This window comes from Orcinus orca, chromosome 9, assembly GCF_937001465.1.
Source record: "Orcinus orca chromosome 9, mOrcOrc1.1, whole genome shotgun sequence".
NCBI lineage: Eukaryota > Metazoa > Chordata > Mammalia > Artiodactyla > Delphinidae > Orcinus > Orcinus orca.
Window position 1 is genome coordinate 28,519,233 of NC_064567.1, and position 23,829 is coordinate 28,543,061.

Below are 23,829 nucleotides of genomic sequence, written 5' to 3' on the forward strand. Positions count from 1 at the left end.
TGGAGGATTCATTACACACATCAGTGAAATCAAAAAAATTATGTCAATGACATTTTCCTCTTAACCCATTAGCAGAAATGAAGTCAATGTGACATGCCTTGTTTTTTAGTGTTCCATTTATTAATTCAACCTATGTTTTCTCACTGTGCTAAGCAAAGTATATATACTCCCCTTCATAGCTTGAAGATCATTCTCCTTTGTGAACATTGGAAACAAAATTAATTGGTTGGGATCTTGGTGCCCAACACCTTTTCACTTGAGGAGGCAGGAAACTGTCATGGAGAAATAAAATGACTTGCCAAAGAGTAATGTTGAGTCAGTTGCCTTTTCTTTGTCATCTGTGAACATTACATCATACAGCCTGAGACTATTGTTCTTTCTCTTTATTTGGAACACATCTTTAAAGTTCTTTATATTGTGTATAGAATTTTTGAGCCTCATCTTGTTCAGTAAGGGCTTTAGTCTTCCTGATACTACTCATACAAGTTCACGTTAATCTTTTGGCTTGGTCTTGGTCATGTCCCCACATTCCACAGCTTGTTCTAGTCCCTTTTAGGTGTCTTTAATTGCCTCCTTCCTTACAATTTTAGAGCATTTTATATGATTACATAGTTAAGAGTCTTTCCCTCCAGCCCATTCCAGCTTGCCCCTATTATCACAAAGCCCATCCCTTTAAAACGGCATGTTTTTGCCCTAAGCTTTTAAAACACCTTTTCTAAAACTTAAGTAGAACCTTCCATTCCCACACCTTACTGTTACTTGGTAGTAATTGCTGTTACCAAGTCTTGTGTAGCACTGTAGCTTCTACCCAAATTGTTGCTATTTCCACATTGTCAATTTGTCCTTCAGTGATGATTAAGATTAGGTAGAGAGTCTTTCTTCCTCTGAGTGGACTACAGTTGTCTGGAGGATCCTTTTCCATATCCATTGTTTCCCAGCAATGCCTGTGATGGGGTGTGTAAGTCTGTCTAAGTCCGCAGTTCAGTATTGCAAATCCCCCCTGGCTGCTGACATAACACACATTCTCCACAATCTGATTTATTGGTAATAAAGATGGTATATCTATATATTTTTCCCTTTCTATTTGTGTTGTCTGTCTAGCTTTTCTCTCTGTTAGTTCAGGCAGGGAAAAATGGGTGTTAATGCTTGAGTTCCACCAAACCCAACACCTGGGAACCATGTCTGGAAACACTGAATACAACTCCAATGCCTGTGGTAAAAGCATGTTAGCCTCCCACTACGAAGTTCCTTAAAGATAGCTCTGAGGGACCGTGTGGCAGTAAAATGAGGAAAGTTCTGTTTGATGGAGAGAAGAGGAAAAGAAGCTAGCAAAAGAAATAGAAAAAGAAGAAATAGATGGAAAGTGAGAGATGATACAGGAATTTACAGATATAGAAATCACACAAGTTCCCCAAATAGCTTTAGATGTGTTATATGTTGTGCATATGGTGATTTTGATGGTTAAAAATAAGAGAGATCAAAAGGTAGCCAGAAAGGCTATTAGGACGATAAATGCTCTAATATTTTTTTTTAAGATTTTTTTTTGATGTGGACCATTTTTAAAGTCTTTATTGAATTTGTTACAATATTGTTTCTGTTTTATGTTCTGGTTTTTTTGCCGCGAGGCATGTGGGATCTTAGCTCCCTGACCAGGGATTGAACCCGTACCCCCTGCATTGGAAGGTGAAGACTTAACCACTGGACCTCCAGGGAAGTCCCTAATCTTTTTTTTAAGATAAAGAATATTGAAAGAAAGAGTCCATGAAAGAGACTGAAAATGTTAGAAAGGAAGTATTTCTGTGTGTGTGTGTGTGTGTGTGTGGGGAGAGAGAGAGAGAGAGAGAGAGAGAGAAAGAAAGAAAGGGGAGAATCTTATATCAATGTTTCTTAAAGTAATTTTAAAATTCAGATTCTTCAATAAGCTCAGGGATCTGTATCTTAATACCTGGTGATTTCTAAGCACACTACAGATTAAGAACTCTTATCTAAGCACATAGAAAAGGGATGGAATTTAGTGTTTACTGGCAAGAGATTAGCTTTAGATAAGAGGTAAATCTCCTCTGACACTAGCTGGAATGATGTGAAGATAGAAATATGTTTAGTATATGGTAAAGTAAAAAAGGTATATAAAAAGAAAGGCAAGAAAACTGTGTTACTTAATGTTGCATGGGTTTTCACTTCTATTTTTCATTTAAGGAGAGGAATAATTTTCTCTGTGTATTAGCCTATGTGCTGGGTACTTTACTTTTGTTCTGTGACTTAATCTTCAACAGTCACTCTATATAGTAGATATGATTATCTCTCTTTTTTTCTTAAAAAAACTAAGGCTCATAGAAATTGAGTAACATGTCAGGATGACACATCCAGGTACTGGTAGAATCAAGGTCTGGTCTCAGGTGAACCTGTCTCCACATCTCCAGCTTCTTTAGCATAGGGTAAGGGTTATCAAAGTTTTTCTGTAAAAGGCCAGGGAGTAAAGATTTAAAGTTTTGTGGACAGCTACTCAGCTCTGCCACTGAGTGCAAAAGCAGCCACAGATAATAACGTAAATTGTGGGCATACCCGGTTCCAGAAAAGCTTTATTTGTGGACACTGAAATTTGAATTTCATGTAATTTGCATTTATAACAAAATATTTTTCTTCTTTTGATATTTTTTCAACCATTTAAAAATGTAGAAACCATCTCCACCTTGCGGGCTGTACATAAACAGATGGTAGGCCAGATTTGGCCCACGAGCCATAGTTTGGCTTGTCAGCTCCTGGCCTAGGGCTCTGGCTATCAAATTCATGCTCTCCACAGCATCCTTCCAAATGTAGGAACTGAGATTATCCAATCAGAGTAAAAACTGGTGTTTTTACCGGTATGAAGTAAAAGTTTGAAATAATCATTGTTTTTCAGAGGAAAAACATGATTCTCTATTAGTTTCTATATAATTTTGCATCTTTTGATCCTGGACCAAAAAAGGAAAAAGCAGACTATTTGTTTTTCCAGATTCATTTTCCATACTGCTCTGAGACTGGGGAGGCTGGTCTGAATGGATTCCTCCTTATTCTCTGGTTTTGGTTGGGGTTGGTCAACTGGGAGCACCAGTAGGGAATGAAAAGGAAGGAGGAAAGTCCAGTTAGCATCTTTCTTCATCTGCTCCCTCCCTAAAAGGTCCATGTAGGTGGGATGTTGACTCCTAGGTTTCAGGTCCTTTTCAAGCATCCCTCTTTGCAGGTTCCAGGAACCACTCTCTTCCTCTCTACTTCCAATCTAGAAGGAGTGCCTGTGTCCTGCACTACTAGTCCTGGGGTGCTGCACTATCCCTCAGATTTTTCCACATCTTTCTCACACCTTTGTCTCCAATCTTTTTATTGATCTCTTCCCATGTTACACAATTTGATTGTGCCCTGTTCCTTGTGAGGACCCTGTCTAATACAAAGAATGTGATTGCTTGTAGCAATATCTGTTTAAGAGGCTTCTGCAGAGTGTCTCATCCTCTGCAGGAAACAAACAAACAAACATTCTTTCCTTTGTGTCCACACTGTACCCTGTAATATATTTTTAAGAGCTTTACTGAAGTTTAATTGACATACAATAAACTGCACATACTTAAAGTGCCCGTTTTAATAAGTTTTGATATATGTGTGTACCCATGAAATCAACACCAGAATCAGGATAATGAGTATATTCATCACACCTAAAATTTCCTTGTGCCCTTTTGTGATCTCTCCCTATTGCCCTACCTCCTCCGTTGGGCCCCATCCCCAAGCAATCACTGATCTACTTTCTGTTGTTAAAGATTAATTTACACTTTTAAGAATTATATATACCTGGGGAATCATTTCAGTATAAACTCCATTTTTTTTTGGTCTGGCCTCTTTCTCTTGGCATAATTATTCCTTATAATATATTCGGTTATTATATTACTGTTTATTGCCTGTACATGCCAGCATATCTATTTGCCTCTGTTTAGACTTCACAAGTTCTTCAAGGTATGCTACACTTGTCATTGTATCCCTAGAACCTAGCACAGTACTTGACATAGAAAAGATACTCAGTAATTATGAAAGGAAAGAAAGAAGGGAAGTGTAGGATGGCAAGTAGCCTCCATCCCCTGAGAGCTAATTGCTTCTCTAGCAATGAAATTTCTTAAGTACCTCTGTGGACAGTGTTTAATGATCTGTTAGCAGTTGAGGGCTGTCAATAGGACTGGCCCTCAGTCAGAATATGAAGCAGATGAATTTCTTGCTCTTTTACATGGGATCTATTGTCCTGCACCTCATCCTTCCTTCCTCTCATCTCCTCTGCAGGATCCAGAAATCTACCTGCCTGATGTATATAAATGATGCACCAATTTCTCACCACCCAGGCCAGCAGAGGAGAGAGGAGGGGTGGAGAGGGGATTCCGGGGAAGAGTGATTAGGTTAGACAGCATGGGATTCCAGAGCTGAAGCAGAAATAGTCTTGCATGTGTGTGTGGGGTAAGGGTGTAGATCACATACTCTCATACAGGTACTTCCCCGAGAGAAATGAACAGGAAATGTATGTTCATAGTTTCTTTCTCAATCATTTTGGGCTAAATCTGTGGAGTCTGAAGGACTGTGGTAGCCTTTATTGAGAGCTAACTAGTGTGATTCCTTCCCTTTAGGTTTCTGAACTACGAGACAACGAGATTGATTCTGCAGGAAAGCACAGCCCTTGAGAAATCAGCTTTGACTTCAGGCTACAGTGAGTACACGAATTGGTTTGGTTAATGGGCTGAAAATCCTGTGATAGAACCCTCTCCCCTCTTTCAGATCCATGATGTCTATAGATCTTAGCCCATTTAAGTTTGGTGTAGCCTGGAAAAGTCCTTCTCTATGTTCTCTTCTCCCATGGGTTTATTAGCACCTATTAGAATCATGTCTTTATTCTGGGACAGAGATGGACAATAAGAGTCCTATAGGATTAAAAAAGGTAAGAAATTCCACTGCCTCTTCCATCTCCTCTAGATGCTCTGTGGTCTTCTGTCTTCAGCCCTTTAACAGAGTCGAGACTGATTGTGTACACTTTAGTGTGACCAAGTTCTATAGATAAGCCCAGGTTTGCTGAGCCAGCAGCCAGCTTACTCCCAAGGGATCCTGGTGCTGAAGCAATATGAGTAACTGAAATCCCAGGCTATAGATTTCAAGAGTGTTGCCTCCAGTTCTTGACAATTGCATAGATATAACAATTTATCCAAGAACTAAATCGATTTGTGGGTTACCCTGTAAACTTAACTACCATGTATAACATGTTGTAGAAATTTTCTTCTATTCCTGCTTTGTTAAGAGATTTCTTTAAAACTCAGGAGTGGATAGTGCCTTTTTTCAAATGCTTTTTCTGAGTCCTATCGAGATGATCATATTATTTTCTCTTTTGGTTGTTGATATGGGGAATAATGTTGATGGATTTTTGAACGTTAAATCAACCTTGCATTTCTGGAATAAATTCCACTTGGTCATCACGTATTATCCTTATTTTTTGTTTCATCTGATTTTTTATTATTTTGCTGAGGATGTTTTCAGCTATGTTCATGAGGGATACCTTCTATGATCTCTCTTCTGTTATGTTTTTGTCTGGTTTTGCTATCAGAGTAATGCTGGCCTCATTTAGAAGAGTTGGGAAGTATTCACTCATTATCAGTTTTCTGGAAGAGTTTATGTAGAATGGTAATTCTTCCTTCAATGTTTGGGAAAATTCACCAGTGAAGCCATCTGTGCCGGAGTTTTCTTTGTGGGAAGGTTTGTAACAACAAACTCAATTTCTTTGATAGCTGTAGAGAGGCTACTCAGAATATCCAAGCTTATTTTCGAGTGATCTTTTTAGTTTGTGTCTTTCAAGTTATCTCTCCACTTTATCCAAGTTGTTGAACTTATTGGTATAAACTTGTCCATCCTTATTATCCTTTTAATATCTTTAGAATCTGCAGTGATGTCATTTCTCTCCTTCCCAATGTTGATAATTTGTGTTATCTCACATTTTTCCCTTATAAGTCTGGCTAGAAGTTTATCAATTTTATTAAGTTCTCAAAAAAACAGCTTTTGATATCACTGATATTCTCTATTACTTTTTTCCCGATTTTATTAACATATACACTGACATTTATTATTTCCTTCCTTTGGTTCACTCTAACTTACTCCTCCTTTCTAGTTTTTTAAATTGGAAGCTGAGGTCTTTGATTTAAGACCTTTTCACTTTTCTAATATAGAGAGTTAGTACTATAAATTTTCTTCTAAGTTCTGCTATAGAGGAAGACCACAAATTATTTTTTTTGGGGGGGGCCTTCAAGTTTTTATTGATCACAACTTATTTTTTTGTTCATCTGCAGAAAATAATTTTTGAATGCCTCTTAGTTAGCTGTCACTGCCCTAGACACTTTCATAGGCCTTTCATCCTCATCCTCACAACAGCCCTGTGAGGTAGGAATTGGCCCCATTTTACAGAGTTCATAACCGGTAGGAGATTATTGCTTCAAATACTTCCATTTGCCACATGTTTTCATGGACTAGAGGTTCTTACTGAGTCATTTGGTCAGGAGCTCTCACTGGTCAGGGGTTCCTATAGGTTGCTCTAAGATTCAAAGAATCAAACTACTAGAATTTTCCTGCGACAGGAGTGATGGGGTCGGTGGGATAAGAGTGAAGGAAGTAGAGTCAGTAGTCTCTCCCTTTGGAGCACCATTTGAGTTTGCTTTGGTCACTTGTGCACAGCGGGGGGAGGGGAGGGGACAGTGGGAGAGGAGGGAAAGTGATTTTAAGTCTTCTCGCTTCTTCAGGATGAGCTTCCTCCCAAGCGCTGTAATCTGGGACCCGATCTCCTCCACCGACACGGTTGGGTCCCAAGCGCCCTACCACCTTTACAACTGGGGCCACTAGGTACTTACAGAAGTTCCCGGTGGGCTCCTTCCCAGAAGCCTGGGTCAGGTACTTGAAGGCAGGGTGGGCACCAGTGCCGGTGACTGCGATCTTGCTAAACATGGGGAAAGAGACACTGTAGGTGCGGCGGGCAAAGCTCTCCATCTCCTTCTGCTGTCGGGTGCCTGTTGGCCAAACTGGTTGCAGAGGAACGCAAGTACGTTGAAGTGATGGGACCGCAGGTCCCGCTGTAGCTGCTGCAGGGCCCGGTAGTGCTGGTCTGTGAAGCCTCACTCGCTAGCCGTGTTCACCACCAGGGACACCGAGCCGCGGTGCTTCTCCAGCGACACCATCTTGCCCCGGATGCTGACCGTCTTGAAGTCCTGCTGCCGCTGCGCGCAGGCGGCAGCCGCCAGGAGCAGCCATGCCGCAGCCAGTGCCGCCACCTGACTCGCTCCCGGGCAGGCGGCGTGGCAAGGGCAAAGGCAGGGCACGGCCCACAAATTTTTATATGTTGTATTTTTGTTTTAATCAGATCAAAATTTCTAATTTCTCTTTTTATTTCTTGTGACCCATAGGTTATATCGAGGTGTGTTATTTGCTTTCCAAATATTTGGAGATTTTTTCCCCAAATATTTCTATTATGGAATACTTATTTCCTGCTACTGTGGTCAGAAAACATACTTGTATGATTTGAATTTTTTGAATTTATTGAAATATTAGTATGACTTGGAATATGGTCTACCTTGGACGTGTAATGTGTGCATGAAGACAAGAATTTTGTATTCTGTTGCTGGGTATAATGTTCTATAAATGTGAATTATGCCAGTTGGTTAATAATGATGTTCAAATTTTCTATATCCTTATTGATCTTTTCTCTACTTGTTCTATCAATTATTGAAAGATATTGAAATCTTCTACTGTTATGGCTTTGTCTATTTCTCATTGTAGTTTTGTCAGTTTTCATTTCATGTAGTTTGAAGTTCTCTTATGTGTATAAATGTCTAGGATTATTATGTCCTCTTGATGAATTGACGTATTTATCATTAGGAAATGACCTTCTTTATATCTGATAGTATTCTTTGTTCTGAAATCTACTTTTTCTGATATTGATATAAAGATTTCAGCTTTCTTTTGATTGCTGTTAACATGGTGTATCTTTTACCATCCTCATACGTGTAACCTATTTGTGTCTTTATATTTGAAGTGAATTTCTTATGGGCAGCCTATTGTTGTGTCTTGTTTATTTATCCAGCTGGAAAACCTCTGCCTATTAATTGGGGTGTTTAGACCATTTAGACCGTTTAGACCATATTTTGTGGTTTTCCATATGGTTTGATTTAAATCTATCATTTTGCTGCTTGATTTCTATTTCTCCCACCAGTTCTTTATTCCCTTTTCCAAAATGTTCTGGCTTCTTTGGGATTAACTGAACACTTTTTGTGATTTAATTTTAATTCATTTGTTGGCTGAATGGCTGTAAATCTTTGTTCTGCTATTTTATGGATGCTTTAAAGATTGTAGTTTACATCTTTAGCTCATTACACTCTCCCTTCAAATGATGTTATACCATTTAATCAATAGTATACTAACTTTAGAGTGTGCTTCCATGTCCACTGTGCCAGCCTTTGAACTAACATGGACATACATTTTACTTTTACATTTATTATAAACCCCATGATACATGGTTTCTACTTTTGTTTAAACAATTAGCATTGTTTAAGGTAGTTTTTTTCATGCATATCATACCTCAGATTTACTGAGGTATGATATGCAATTATAATTTTCATCAAATTTGGAATGTTTTTAAGCATTATATCTTCAAAATTATTCAGTCCCATCCTCCAACTCCTCTCCTTCTGTGACTCCAATTACATGTGTATTTTTTTATACAGCAGGCTCTTATTAGTTATCTCTTTTATACATATTAGTGTATATATATCAATCCCAATCTCCCAATTCATCCCACCACCCCCACCCCCACCACTTTCCCCCCTTGGTGTCCATACATTTGTTCTCTACATCTGTGTCTCTATTTCTGCCCTGCAAACTGGTTCATCTGTACCATTTTTCTAGGTCCCACATATATGCATTAATATACCATATTAGTTTTTCTCTTTCTGACTTACTTCACTCTGTATGATAGTCTCTAGATCCATCCATGTCTCTACAAATGACCCAATTTCGTTCCTTTTTATGGCTGAGTAATATTCCATTGTATATATGTACCACATCTTCTTTAACCATTCATCTGTCAATGGGCATTTAGGTTGCTTCCATGACCTGGCTATTGTAAATAGTGCTGCAATGAACATTGGGGTGCATGTGTCTTTTTGAATTATGGTTTTCTCTGGGTATACGCCCAGTAGTGGGATTGCTGGGTCATATGGTAATTCTATTTTTAGTTTTTTAAGGAAGCTCCATACTGTTCTCCATAGTGGCTGTATCAATTCACATTCCCACCAGCAGTGCAAGAGGGTTCCCTTTTCTCCACACCCTCTCCAGTATTTGTTGTTTGTAGATTTTCTGATGATGCCCATTCTAACTGGTGTGAGGTGATACCTCACTGTAGTTTTGATTTGCATTTCTCTAATGATTAGTGATGTTGAGCAGCTTTTCATGTGCTTCTTGGCCATCTGTATGTCTTCTTTGGAGAAATGTCTATTTAGGTCTGCCCATTTTTTGACTGGGTTGCTTGTTTTTTTTAATATTGAGCTGCATGAGCTGTTTGTGTATTTTGGAGATTAATCCTTTGTCCGTTGATTCATTTGCAAATATTTTCTTCCTAAACAATTAGTATCTTTTAAAGAGCTTTACATAATAGTACAAAGCTCCTTCATGTTTTGCCCAGGTAGTTATGTATTTTCTGGTGCTCTTCATTCCTTGTGTGGATCGAATTTCCTTCTGGCATCATTTTGTTCAGCCTGAAGGTCATTCTTTAACATGTCTTGGCGTGCAGGTGTGTAATGAATTCTTTCAACCTCTGTATATCTGAAAGTCTTTAATTTGCCTTTGTTCTTGAAAGATATGTTCTAAGTTTTTTCTTTCAGTGTAATAAAGATATTGCTCTACTATCTTTTCTCTTGCATTGTTTCTGGTGACAAATTTGATGTAGTCCTTATCTTTGTTCCTCTTACATAGTGTGCCATTTTTTCTTTGACTGCTTTTAAGTTTTTTTGTTTGTTTGTTTCTCACAGGTTTTGAGCCATTTAATTACAATGTGACTTGAGGTAGTTTCTTTCATGCATATCATACCTCAGATTTGCTGAGGTATGATATGCAATTATAATTTTCATCAAATTTGGAATGTTTTTAAGCATTATATCTTCAAAAATTATTCAGTCCCATCCTCCAACTCCTCTCCTTCAATTACATGTGTATTAGGCTGCTTAAAACTGCCCCACAGATCACTGTTGCTTTTCCACTTCATTTTTGATTCCCTTTGCTCTATGTATTTCATTTCTGATAGATTCTGTTGTCATGTTTTCATTATATTAATTTTTCTTTTTGCCATTTATTCCATCTAGTGTTTTTATTTTAGTCTCTAGAATTTTTATTAAGGTCTTTAAATTTTTAAAATATCTTCCATGTCTCTACATACCTTTTTGAATACATGGACTACAGTTTAATTGTTTTAGTGTTCCTGTTTGATAATTCTAACGTATGTATTGGTTCTGGGTTGGTCCTACTCAGTTGAATTACTTCTTCTTATGAGTCATATTTTCTTGCTTCTTTGCATGTCTGATAATTTTTGATTGGCATTGTGAATTTCACCAGGCATTGTAAATTTTACTTTATTGGGTACAGTTTATGTCTATTTTTATAAATATTATTGCGCTTTGTTCTGTGAGGTAGTTACATTTCTTAAGAAATTGATTATTTCAGGTGTTACTTTTAAGATTTGTTAGGTACCAGAGCAGTGCTCATTTTTAAGCTAATCATTTTCTATTACTGAGGTAAAAGAAACTTGTGTGTACTCTACTACTGTCCCTCAGTTTTTGAGGGTTATTCAATTTGGGTGGTGGCAACAGGCACTATTCCCTGCCTTGTGTGAGCATTGGGCATTGTAACCCTTAATTATTTTGGGTGGTTCTTTCCCAAGCCTCATGTAGTTTCCTCAGTGCATGCATGGATCAGTACACAGGTGAATACTTACAAGGGTGACTTACAGATCTTCAGGTATTATGATATTCTTTCTGTGTGCAATTTCTCCTTTTGCTGCTCTTTCCTGAGAACCCCAGATGCTTCTGTCTCTTTGGAGTATCAGTTCCATCTTCTTGGCTCAGGGAGTCTCCAATCTCCACCTGGTTTTTTCCTTCCTCCACTATGCTCTGGAAACTCTCTCATGACAGTCATAGGGCTCGTCTCTTTGTTTCCCATCTCTTAGTGATCGCTGTCTTTTGTTGCCTGATGTCAGTGCCTTGCAAGTCATTGTCTCGTATATTTTCAGTTTTTTGTTGTTTCAGGTAGGAGGATAGATCTTGTCCCTGTTTCTCCATCTTGGGTGGAAGCAGAAGTCTAACTTTTTAAAAAGGGAAAATATATTAACAATTTCAAACAACTGACTAGGGATCAATTTTGAAGCATCAACTGTTTTTAAGTCAGGTATTGGCTGTATAATCATCTCTTTCATTCAGAATTAGGAAAAAATAAGAAAACTAAGATAACTTTCACTGTATTGTGCAATAAGAATTGTTTATAATGAGACCTTAAGATACTTAAAATAAGCTGAAATATCTTTTTTTTATATAAATTTATTTAATTTATTTATTTACTTGTTTTTGCCTGCGTCGGGTCTTTGTTGCCACGCACGGGCTTTTCTCTAGTTGTGGCGAGCAGGGGCTACTCTTCGTTGTGGTGCGCAGGCTTCTCATTGCAGTGGCTTCTCTTGTTGCGGAGCAAGGGCTCTAGGTGCGTGGGCTTCAGTAGTTGTGGCATGTGGGCTTCAGTAGTTGTGGCTCACGGGCTCTAGAGCGCAGGCTCAGTAGTTGTGGTGCACAGGCTTAGTTGCTCTGTGGCATGTGGGATCTTCACGGACCAGGGCTCGAACCCGTGTCCTCTTCATTGGCAGGTGGATTCTCAACCACTGCGCCACCAGGGAAGCCCTGAAACATCTTTTGAGATATCAAAAACATGTTAGACTATTTTGGCAGAGTTTTACAGTTCCAAATTATCTTGCATTCTAATAAATAGCTCTTATGTATATGGTAACTCTCACATAAAGAGAATACTTGTATCATTTTTCAGCTATTTAGGATAAAGTCCAGGACTGATTGTCCTAAAGGTCTTAATCATTTTATACTGTTTTCTAGCAAGTTTATTTTCTCTTCCCTCTCTGCCTCTCCTGAGTGGTTTTTATTAGCATTGATGGTGAAAGTAAAGATCATAGTATTGAGTTTTAGATTTCCAGTTTCTTGCCTTTTTTCTTTCTTAGACTTTTTTGCTAGAGTATATTTTTAATGTACTACTTTTTTCTAAATGTTTTTCTAAAATATTAATAAATTATATGCTACAATGTTAATATCAGTATGCAAAGAGATATTTTGTGTTTGGAAACGATAAGGTAGTTTATTAAATGGTATTTATTTTTACAAGATTTTATACATGCTTATATATATGTGTATATATATATTTTGCCCCTCTCTATAGGAAGAATCATTATGTTGCTAAGCAACAATGACTGAATACATACATACATACATACATAGAATCATGGTGGACATTAGTTTTTGCCTGTATTTTAGCTTTTGAAGGCAAGATAAAGTGTTTCCTGTTTAATAAAAGCAGCTTGTAGCAACAACATAAGTAAGTCAAGGAGAGATGCAGAGAAATTGGTAACATAAATATCTAAAACAACCAAATTTACCGTTCAGAATATAAGACAAATGTTTATGTGGCCTTCTACATAAGTCAGTGATGAGCAGTCCATAGCCACCCTGTGCAGAGAGACAGCCACTGATTGAATTTTAAGGGGAACATTTAGGCTACTGTCTCCATGTTGCTACTTTGCAAATATGCTCATCGATTCACATTCAACACTAAACATGATGACAACGTTCTCACTGATGATCTTTCATTCTTTTGGAAGTAAGTAATCTAAATTGTAAAAAATGCATATTGTCTCCTTGTGGAGTGCCATAAGGGTATATTCATTTTGGATAAATGAAAAGAAATTAATCATCTCAACATTTTAATTTCTTTTGTAAGTTAGTGTTTATGCAAAAATAGTTGCCTACTGTTGACACTTGTGATTTTACTTAATACTGCAGATACCACCTAATCATCTCAAACCTAATTGTGTACTGTACAATTTCATTTATAAGTTCTGCAATTTCTGCCCTTGTAAACAATGTTAAGTCTAATCCATTCAGATGTTTGAGGATATGTCACTGCTAGCCACATTTTCCTTAAATGCTTTTTATTTTTTAAAAATTTTAAATGTTTTTTTATACAATTTTAAAGGTTACTTTCCATATACAGGTATTATAAAATATTGGCTATATTCCTGTGTAGTATAATACATCCTTGAGCCTACCTTATACCCAATAGTCACGCTTTTTAAATTCTTATGTCAGTAGTCCACCAAAGAAGTAGAAAAACTGCGTGGGCAGTGATGGCTTTTGTCATTCAGTGCCATTTTTGTCATTCAATTATAGCACCATATAGTAAGTTATATGTCAAGTCTAAACTTAATGAATTACAGAAGGACACTTACAAGATTTAAGAATAGTGTAGGAACTGCTCTATGGCTTAATTTAACCCTCTAGGTTGATTTTATTTGATTACAAAAGTACTCTCAAGGGGCACTATTCTGAGTACCGTCAGCAACTCCAAAGAAACACAAGCCATGATTTCTATCCTCAAGGAGTTTATAGTCTATTTGATGAGATGAGACATGTCTAACTTACCACCATTTTTGAAAATTCAGATTTCAGTACAAATTCTTGATCAGGACTCTAGAAAAAGTGTCAGATAAGATTTATGTCTTCTTTTCACCCTTACTACAAACAACACACACACACACACACACACACACACTTCTTGGATTTTTTCTGCAAAACAAAAACAACATGCAAGCAAACATCAAACACTTTTGCAGCAGTTTCATTTAGACAGTGAATAGCATGAGTAATAGGTAAAGTCGAAGCTCTTGTAATTTTTGTGTGTTTTGAGAGGAAAAACTTTGGACTTTCGGGAATGTCAACGAACCATGATGATAGCTGGCAAATATCAAAGGCTTCTGCAGACTGATATAGAGGCTATTATGCAGTGGGTAAGATGTTTAGGAGAGAAAGTCAGTTCAAATGTTGACCTGTGCATCTTCCATGACCTTTGAGACCCAGGGAGAGAAATATCTTGGACGAAGTACATAGAAAAACAACACCTCACTTCAATATTGTAACTTTTAAGAAAAATCTTCTTTCTGTAGAAAAAAGAGAAATCTATGACAAAATTGCTAAGGTAGGCTACAAGCTTGGAATATGGTTTTTTTTTGGCCTTGCTATGCAGCATGTGGGATCTTAGTTCCCTGACCAGGGATCAAACCTGTGCCCCCTGCAGTGGAAGCGTGGAGTCTTAACCACTGGACTGCCAGGGAAGTCCCCAGAATATATTTTTTGGTCCAAGCTCTGGAACATATTTAGGATGAGTAAGTGGTACTGCTTGACTTAAGGCACTACTAAAAGCTATGTTTTGTTCTTAGAGGTTGTTTGTTATCACATTAGGAGAAAAAGCTCTTGAACTCTGGCTGGAGAGTGCTGCAGAATTGAGAAGTGGAAATGCTTGTTGGGAATGCTTGGGGAGCTTGAGTCATGTAGTTTTATGTTTTAAACATTGATAAGCCTTTTATCACCACATGTGAGAACTTCTGGCAATTGGACCCTAAAGCTGGAATCATGGAGGAAGATGAGCAGTTTCATGGCACATTGCTAACTATAGTTCAAAAGGAGGATGAAAATGACTGCAGATAACTGTAGTCTGTAAATGATACTCCAGAAATTGGTGACTGTAACAGTGATTCTCAAACTGTGTTGCAGAGAACCTTAGGGCTCTGAGAAGGCATCTTAGGTGCTTCCTGGTTATGATAGTTGGGGGTAGAAAGGGTTTCAGTCCCGCTGATTTGACTCTAATTAGGAGGCTATACCTTTATATGTTTTATATATGGGGATTCTGTGAAAGCTTTCATTTCAAAAGAAGTTTTGACCTTTCCTGGAATAAATCTGAGAATTGTTCTTTCAGAATTAGAGCATCAGAATAAGCACTTGAGTTAATTCCTAATTAATAGAATTATTATGAACCGTGAAGCTCTTTTGTATCACCCAGCCACCCAGTGGCTGACACAAAAGAAGACAAGAAATCATTAGAATGTAGATAAGTAACTGTATTTTGAATTGAAAAGTTAAAGGAAATTGCTCCATTGTTCTGTGAATTTAAGATAATTCTTGAATACCGGGTACATAATTTTTGAATCTCAGGATTGAACTTTACCAGTGTGTGAGGTAGACAAGGATAAGATCACCCTTATTTCCTGCTGGGTTTTACCAGTTTAAATGTGTATGTCAAAATGTTTCTGGGTCACCAGTTGGTCACTTTCTAGTTGCTCATATAAAACGCTGTATGAACAGCCTGAAGATTCTTGACCTGCTCAAAACACCTGATTGTGTTTGGGATATACTGATGACAAAAAGAGGGAGACTAAATCCAGAGAAGACATCATGTGCCTGATATAATCTCACCTGAAGTCTGTTTAAATGGGATAGGTGTAGGGCTTCCCTTAATCATTTTATACTGGTGGCGCAGTGGTTGAGAGTCCGCCTGCCGATGCAGGGGACACGGGTTCGTGCCCCGGTCCGAGAAGATCCCACGTGCCGCAGAGCGGCTGGGCCCGTGAGCCATGGCCGCTGAGCCTGCATGTCTGAAGCCTGTGCTCTGCAACAGGAGAGGCCACAACGGTGAGAGGCCCGTGTATGGCAAAAAAAAAAAAAAAAAATGGGATAGGTGTAAAACATAGTGTAACTCAATCACAGGCCATAGTGTAGGGCCACACTCTGTAAAGGGCCAGTCCATGATGAAGTAAAAAGCTTGCATGGGAATGCAAATCAATTCACTAGATCCTTCATTGAGAAAGTCTTAATGTGGAAAAAAAATGTCAGAGGAACTGGATGGTGTGCTTAGTGATGGCAACAGACTGAACGCTTATGTTCCCCCCAAATTCATATGTTGAAATCCTAACTCTCAAGGTGATGGCATTAGGAGGTTGGGGCCTTTGGGGTGATGTCACGAGGGAAGAACCCTCATGAGTAGAATTGGTGCTCTTATAAAAGAGACCCAAGAAAACTCCTTTGCCTCTTTAGTCATGTGACGTTACAGCAAGAAGACAACTGTCTAGAAGTGGGCTCTCACCAGGCACTGAATCTCCCACATCTTGATCTTTGACTTCCAACCTCTAGAATTGTGAGAAATAAATTTCTATTGTTTATAAGCTACCCAGTCTATGGTATTTTGCTGTAGCAGCTGTCAGGGAGGAAGAAATTTTCTTGTACCCTTCTAGGTTCTTCTGGCTGGCCTAAAAATTAAATTGGCATGAAACAGCTTCACAGGAGAAAAGTCAAACAAATGTTTAATAATACATATACATGGGAGAGACCCAGGAAAGCTGAGTAGCTCACCAAAATGGCTGAAACCTTCACCTTAACATACCATCTTCAGCTACAGACAAAAGATGTTGAGGGTAGTAGTTTGGGATCTCAAAGGGGAGGAAGTCAACTGACCTAGAGAAGGACAAGCAAATGTTTGGTAAACAGATGTTTGCTAGGCTATGCAGAGACAACGGGACACAGAGGAACTTTAACAGATTTTGCTAGGCTTCTTCCTGTCCACATAGCACAGCTCCTGTCCTGGAACAGGCCCTCTATCTGCACTCTTCAGGCAATTAGGAGGAAGATCCACGTTGATTCCTGAGTCTTTGGGGCTTTGATTGTTTTCAGCACAAAATAATTTGCATGCCAAAGAGACATTTTGGGGTGGGAAAATTTTGCTCCCCTTCATCCCCAGGTGGACTAAGACAGTGACATCGATGATTTACATTCTGACACAAGCTCCTTATTGCATTACATACTGGTAACAAAACAGATCACATTCAGGAAGCTGGTCTACAGACTGCATTTTGAATAGTACTTATGTAAAAAATCCTTTAGAAACTATCTCTGACACGAGTTATCCACAGATCTGGATATTAAGACTTCAACAATGACCTTATCAGCAATATTGAAGAGGCAAGGGTTTCTTCTCCATAAATGCTATGAAGGAAGAAGCTCTAGGAAAAAAACCAGGTTACAGTGGTAGAGGTGATATATAATTCGATGAACATGCCTGGTATGCGTCAGAGCCCACTTAGTTGTCAAGTACCTGCTGGCATAGGAGAGAGTGTGACAAAATGAAGAGGTTAAAGTGCTGGACATCACACACTGTATTTATGTTAAAGTTTTAGAGATTCAGAATTTAATTAGGGGACTAGGTAAAGGGGGACTGCATGGCATGACAGTTATGTGTGGGAGTGTGGGGCTGTACTGCTTGAGTTAGAAAACTAGTGACCACATTTCCCAGCTGTGAAAATTCAGATTAATATAACCTCACTCAGCTTCAGTTTTATTAACTATAAAACAGGAGCAATGATAATCATAGCTACCTCATAGAGTAAGGATGAAATAAAATATTCATGTAGAGCACTCAGCATATAACACACTAAATACATGTTCGCTATTGTAATTTTTTGTACCAAACTAAAGTATTTTCTATAGTACTTGATCAATCATAGATATTCTTAAGTATTATTAAATGAATAGGAAGAAAATGTATGCTGTGGGGGAAAGGATCACCCCAAACTTCAAAGTTTATATCGTGGAAGGATATACATTTATTAAAGGTGATAAAATTCTGTACCTAGGTTTGGTAAGCTGAAGATGGCAGAGAAGCAAACCAATGTGTTTCAGACTCAGTGAATCCTGAAGATTTCTGGAAACAAATATAGGTTCTTCCTTTGAAATTTTCTGCTTGACCATGCAGGAGTCACCTGTAAGAATCACTTACAGGTCACTCATCTAAATCCACTCCTGGATGCTTTTCTAAAAGTTGCAATTTCAGGGAAGTAGTCTATTTATTCATAATAACAATTTCTTCTGTATTGGAAGAGACTCTTACTTTAGATGCTAGTAAAACAGGACTCACTGAAAGAGACAAAGAGTATATAATGTCATGCAAGTCAAGAGGCTATACCACGGAAAAAGTATCCTTAAACATAAATCCCATGACATCAGAGCCATGCTTGGTATCTCTTGGAGGACTCTTATTCAAGGGCCTAGCATGAGATGAATAATTGCTGAACCACTAAAAAGGAAAATACCAACAATATTAACTAACTTTCGCTTGTTTCCATTGGGAGGAGTCTAATTGGAACCAGCCTTAGGTAGATACAACAGGTGCACTAAGGTCCTGACTGCCACTCCTACACCCACAAAGAGAAAAATGGTGCCCTCTTCCCACCATTCAGGTACTCCCGAGACTAGGTCTGGTGAAGAAGGACTAGTGCTCAAAGAGATCAGCTCTTGGAGAAAGTACTTGAAAACCAGGGTGTCGGCAACATCAGGATGACACAGAAGCCTCACCTGGATCCAAGCCCTAGCCATGTCCTAATGCTGGGAGAGGGGCAGACTGCTACAGACTGGAGAGGGCGTCATCACATATGAGACATGTCTGTCTCACTACCTTTTTATTTTGACTTATCATGTGACCACCGTTCCTTCAACTGTGTATTTTACACTGCTCACTCTAATAACTTTTCACTGTGGTCTTAACTAGTGCTGTTAAAAAGGCATCACTTTGAGAGAGTGTGCTCTCTGGAAGACTCGCTCTCTCATTTTATTCCAGACTCTGCCTACGTGTCACATCTTCGAGGACTTCGAGGACTTCCCCACCTCCTTACTCGCTCTAAATCCTCTTCCAACTTTCTATTTCTTCTTAAAATTTTGTCAGTACCCTGTGTTATTTCTGGTCTATCTATACAACTCAAGTCAGCTCCTAGAAAGTACCAGTTCTCCAAAACAAAGATTTATGACTTCAAGATCCAGCGCTTTTAAATCTTTTGTGAACTATGTTTCTTCTTCAAATGTGTTTCTTTGGGCTTCCCTGGTGGCGCAGCAGTTGAGAGTCTGCCTGCCAATGCAGGGAACACGGGTTCGAGCCCTGGTCTGGGAAGATCCCACATGCCGCGGAGCAACTAGGCCCGTGAGCCACAACTACTGAGCCTGCGCGTCTGGAGCCTGTGCTCTGCAGCAAGAGAGGCCGCGATAGTGAGAGGCAAGCGCACCGCGATGAAGAGTGGCCCCCGCTCGCCACAACTAGAGAAAGCCCTCGCACAGAAACAAAGACCCAACACAGCAAAAATAAATTAATTAATTAATAAACTCCTACTCCCAACATCTTCTTTAAAAAAAAAAAGTGTGTTTCTTCTATGAACTGTGCCTCTTCCTCAGATATATCTCTAATTATTCCTCTTACTACCTTCTTTTAGCAGATGTCTTGCTATACATGGGGTCAGAGGAGGCTTGGAGACTGCCTGAGTTTCTATGTCAAGCTCCATAGAAGCTGCTAGTGTTTAAGGGTTTAAGGTTTCTACCACCATTTATAAAGAGCTGCTATATCCAGTTACATAATATTTAGAGGCACGTGTCTTCTAAATCCGGTTCTAGAGCTATTGACAGAGAAAAGGGTGTACAAGTGTTGAGCTGGGAGCTGGTTGCTTTCTTCAACTAAAATTGCCCAAATGGCACTTCCTGATGAGTCACGGAGAGTCTGTGGATTCCCGTGTCATTACCAAGGTTACTGAAGCTCTCTGCTCTCCGAGCACATTTTCAACAGGGCTGGTTCTATAAAGAAACAAACAAGGCAGCTATTTTGTCTAATGTGAGGGCCCTCAAAAGGCTAGCCTGAATACAAATTTTATTCATATTTCCTTGATTTAAAATTCCTACCATAGTCACCTTCTAGAGATACACATCTCCTAAATAAATAAAGATTGTTTTTTTCTCTAAACACTAGAGTTACAAATTACCTACCTGACACATTACAGGGGTTAGTCACCCAATCAATATTTCATCACATGTTTCTTTAATCAGGAGAGCTCAGGTATCTGGCATGCGAATGAAGAGTGGCAGTTGGTTATGAGAATTAAATAAGATATTATATGGAGAACACTCAGCACTTAGAAGATGCTGAAAAAATAGCAGCTTTCATTACAGAGAAAAAAACAGATTGAATAAATGATTATTATAAACCTAATAATAACCTCTTTATGATATTGTTCCTCAAATTCTATGTAATTGTTATGAGAACCAGAAACATTGCTGCCACATGTGCTCTTGTGGACCTAAGATCTTTAAAAAGAAGCCCAGGTGGTTTTCTCTTTATCATTTCTAATTCTGAACTATTCACACCAAAATGTAAATGATTAATATCAAATCAGTCTTCAGTATGGAGAAGAGAACACCAAAATGCCAGGTAACTTATAGGAGGCAGGTGTGCAACAGTAAAAGCAATGCTGCTTTTTTCTTGCGTCAGTCTGACAGACTTTATGTCCCTTTCCTTTTGACTTAGCCTCATGTTCTTCAGTCACTGAGGGCCCTGTCCACTGACTCAGTAAACTCTAGATTTCCTGAATGCTAACATTTCCTCAGATGCTTGCCAAATGAAGACTCCAATTTACTTCTAATGTCAGGAGACACTTTAATTTCCTCATCACTATTACCATTTCTCCCCGTGCTACTTATTTTCTCAAGTGAAGACACAGTAGAATAAGGAAAGCGAATGCTTGAACAATCTCTCCGATGATTTGTGAGATATCAATAGGGGATTTGATTTTCCTTTTGGCTTTTGCAGACTTGGGGCAACAACATTTATCCATAGGTTCTAACCTTTCTGGAACTGTGAGGTTGATGCCCAATGGGGTCCCCTTATGTAGACTTTGTGACCAAAAGTGTTAACAAACATATGCCATTCATAACACTCTGATTAGAGAGGGAAAAACAGTCTCATTTCCTATGACAGACAAGATCCAATTTCCTCTGGAAAATCACCAAAGCAGACCTCCTTCATCAAACCTACTGGTTCGGGACTTCCCTGGTGGCACAGTAGTTAAGAATCTGCCTGCCAGTGCAGGGGATACGGGTTCGATCCCTGGTCCGGGAAGATCCCACATGCCACGGAGCAACTAAGCCCATGCGCCACAACTACTGAGCCTGCGCTCTAGAGCCTGTGAGCCAGAACTACTGAAGCCTGCACATCTAGAGCCCATGCTCCACAACAAGAGAAGCCACTGCAATGAGAAGCCTGTGCACCACAAGGAAGAGTAGCCTCTGCTCGCCACAACTAGAGAAAGCCCGTGCGCAGTAACAAAGACCCAACCCAGCCAAAAATAAATGAATAAATTAAATAAATTTTAAAAAAAGTCACTTGGAAAACAAACTTATAAGACATTTATAGAATCTGTTACATTTTTTACGATTTTTTCCCTTAATCTTTTATTATTGTCTAACCCATATCTCACTCAATAGAAATTTTGCTTAGAGGCGTGCCCACAAGGTAACTTGGTTTTCATTTCATTCATATTGTGTTGGCTTACATAGTAAATAAATAATGAAAGTATTAAATACAAATGACGTAGAGAGTGGAACAAATCAACTGCTGCTTGGTAAGCATAGAGCTCACGGGCAGGGGGAGACGGGCACAGCGCACTGGAGAGATATTACCTGTCAGGAGCTTTGAGCAGGCATGGACAATGGTCCATGTGCTTTCATGGGGAGTGGGAAGGGTGATGGTGAATTCAGCACGCTGCTGCGTTTGTTCAGTAAAGATTGGCTAAAAGACCTTTACCCTATGTACAAAGTGCTTGGAGAGCGGAGTGGAGCTATTGAATATTTCTGCTTGGATTTGGTCTGAGATAGACACCACAGAGAACATGTCATTTGCCTCCAGATCTTAAACGAGTTCAACAGGTGAAAGAAAAAACTCAGTTGAGGAGTTGGCAAAAGGCAAGAGGGCTTTCACAGTGAGGAAACAGTATATGGAAACCAGAGAGGGAAGAACCATGGAAATACGTTTCAGCCACACTTTCCTAATGCCCACTTGGGAAATGTGGCCAAAGAATAGGGTGCCTGAAATGAAGTGAACAGATAGTATGATTTTAATCGCTATGTTCAATTTTTCAATGAGTCTACACTATTCACCCCAGAACATCTAAGCAGCTCTCTGGACATTCAGCTCATTTTTATGTCAACTTGCTAAAATTTCTGAATAGGTTCATCCACTAAACCTCCTTACATTGATGAGAAAGGAGGGAGGTCAAGAAGAACATCAATATGGGCCCCTTCCTGGCCCGTAGGACCCAGGGAGACTTCATCACTAGTAGACTGAGAACATCAATAGGGCGTTTGTACCCAGGGAAAGTGCACGTTTCCACCAGTCACCCTGCTGAGAAATTATGATCACAGTAAAGGTGTTGCATAACACCTTGTAAAGTTAGAAGGCTGACCTTTACCCACCAAGCCTTCCTTTAGGGATCACTCATTACCTAACTCAAATCTTACTCCTTTTCCAATATGGGCTAAAATGTCACCTATCCATGGACAGTGTTTCCTGAACTCTATCCCACTGCCCCTTAGTCTGATAACATTACTCATCCCTTTGCTCGCCCATGCATGTCTCTTAAACCTCTGTAAGAGCACTTATTTCATCCTGCCTTAAGCCGAGGAATGTTGGATGCATATCTGTATCTTAAGGAATTGAGTGAACTTCCTGGACACTGGATTTGTACTTTCAAGACAATTTCCCCCAACAGCACCTTCCACAGTGTAGTCAGTAGTTTCACAGTAAGTACTTATTTGCTCAACTGAAGAAATGAAGATATGAATAAGATGTCTTGATAGCCTGGAAGAGAAGTACAGCTGCATTTATGAAACATGCTCCTAGAAATGATGGCGAGAGTTGGGAAGAATAAAGAATTTGAGAGAGGTCTAGTGTTCAGATACAAGGAGATTAGAGGCCTGGAAAATAGGATCTTTGAGAAAAGGTCAGTGGAACTGGGATGGTTTAGCATGGCAGTGAGAAAATTTAGGGGAGTAATAAGAGGCTTTAATTATATACATTAAATAGCTAAGCAAAGGAAGATTCCCAGCTGCTGTCTTCTGGCTCTGCTGAGGATAAAACCAAGAGGAACACAATATAGTTTGTCTGATTTTCTTTCACATATTACTTATATCAGGGTCTTTTCTTTGTCCACAATGTTTTTGTGCAACTGTAGAAACAAAGTAAGCAATGAGACTCTACTGGCCTAATCTACTCTACTAGGATTTTATTAGGCTTGTATGTGAACATACAGACTGGTCAATGTCCGGGCCATTGTCCATGTGCCTGAAATTCCTCTAAACACTAGTGCGTGTTGATATGGCCCTTCAAGGCTCTCTCTGACTGCCATTACCTGGCCTGTTTTATGTGCAGGGTCCCACCAGTCTCTCAAGGATATGTGCTCTATGTGTAAATGTGTCTAATAAGGCCATGAGGAGACTGGGCCTGGGGTGGAGGTACTCTGTCCTGATGATACTTTATGTTGGCGCTGATTTAGATGAGGAAAAGAGAAATCCAATGGAGTATCGCACAATTATTCAGGATGTGATAAAAGAACCCTGAGAACTTTCTCTTCCTATCAGAATGAGAAGGAGAGTGGGGAAGCAGATGTGGTCACTCTTCCTTAGCTGTTCGGTCAGCCTGCACTGGTACCCATAGAACTAGACGTTCCTGGACAAATCACTTAGACCATAATGTGAAAGTTATTTTTCACATGAGTATTAATTCTGTCTTAAGAAGTGACAACTGCTGTTGAAACAGAGGGGGATCCAGGCTTATATGTGTGGTTGCATG

At 39.2% G+C, this 23,829-nt stretch overlaps 1 pseudogene; it reads right to left on the bottom strand.

The window, feature by feature from the left end:
• Positions 1-6,584: 6,584 nt before the first annotated feature.
• Positions 6,585-23,829, bottom strand: part of LOC101275314 (glutathione peroxidase 7-like) — a 29,606-nt pseudogene continuing 12,361 nt past the window's right edge.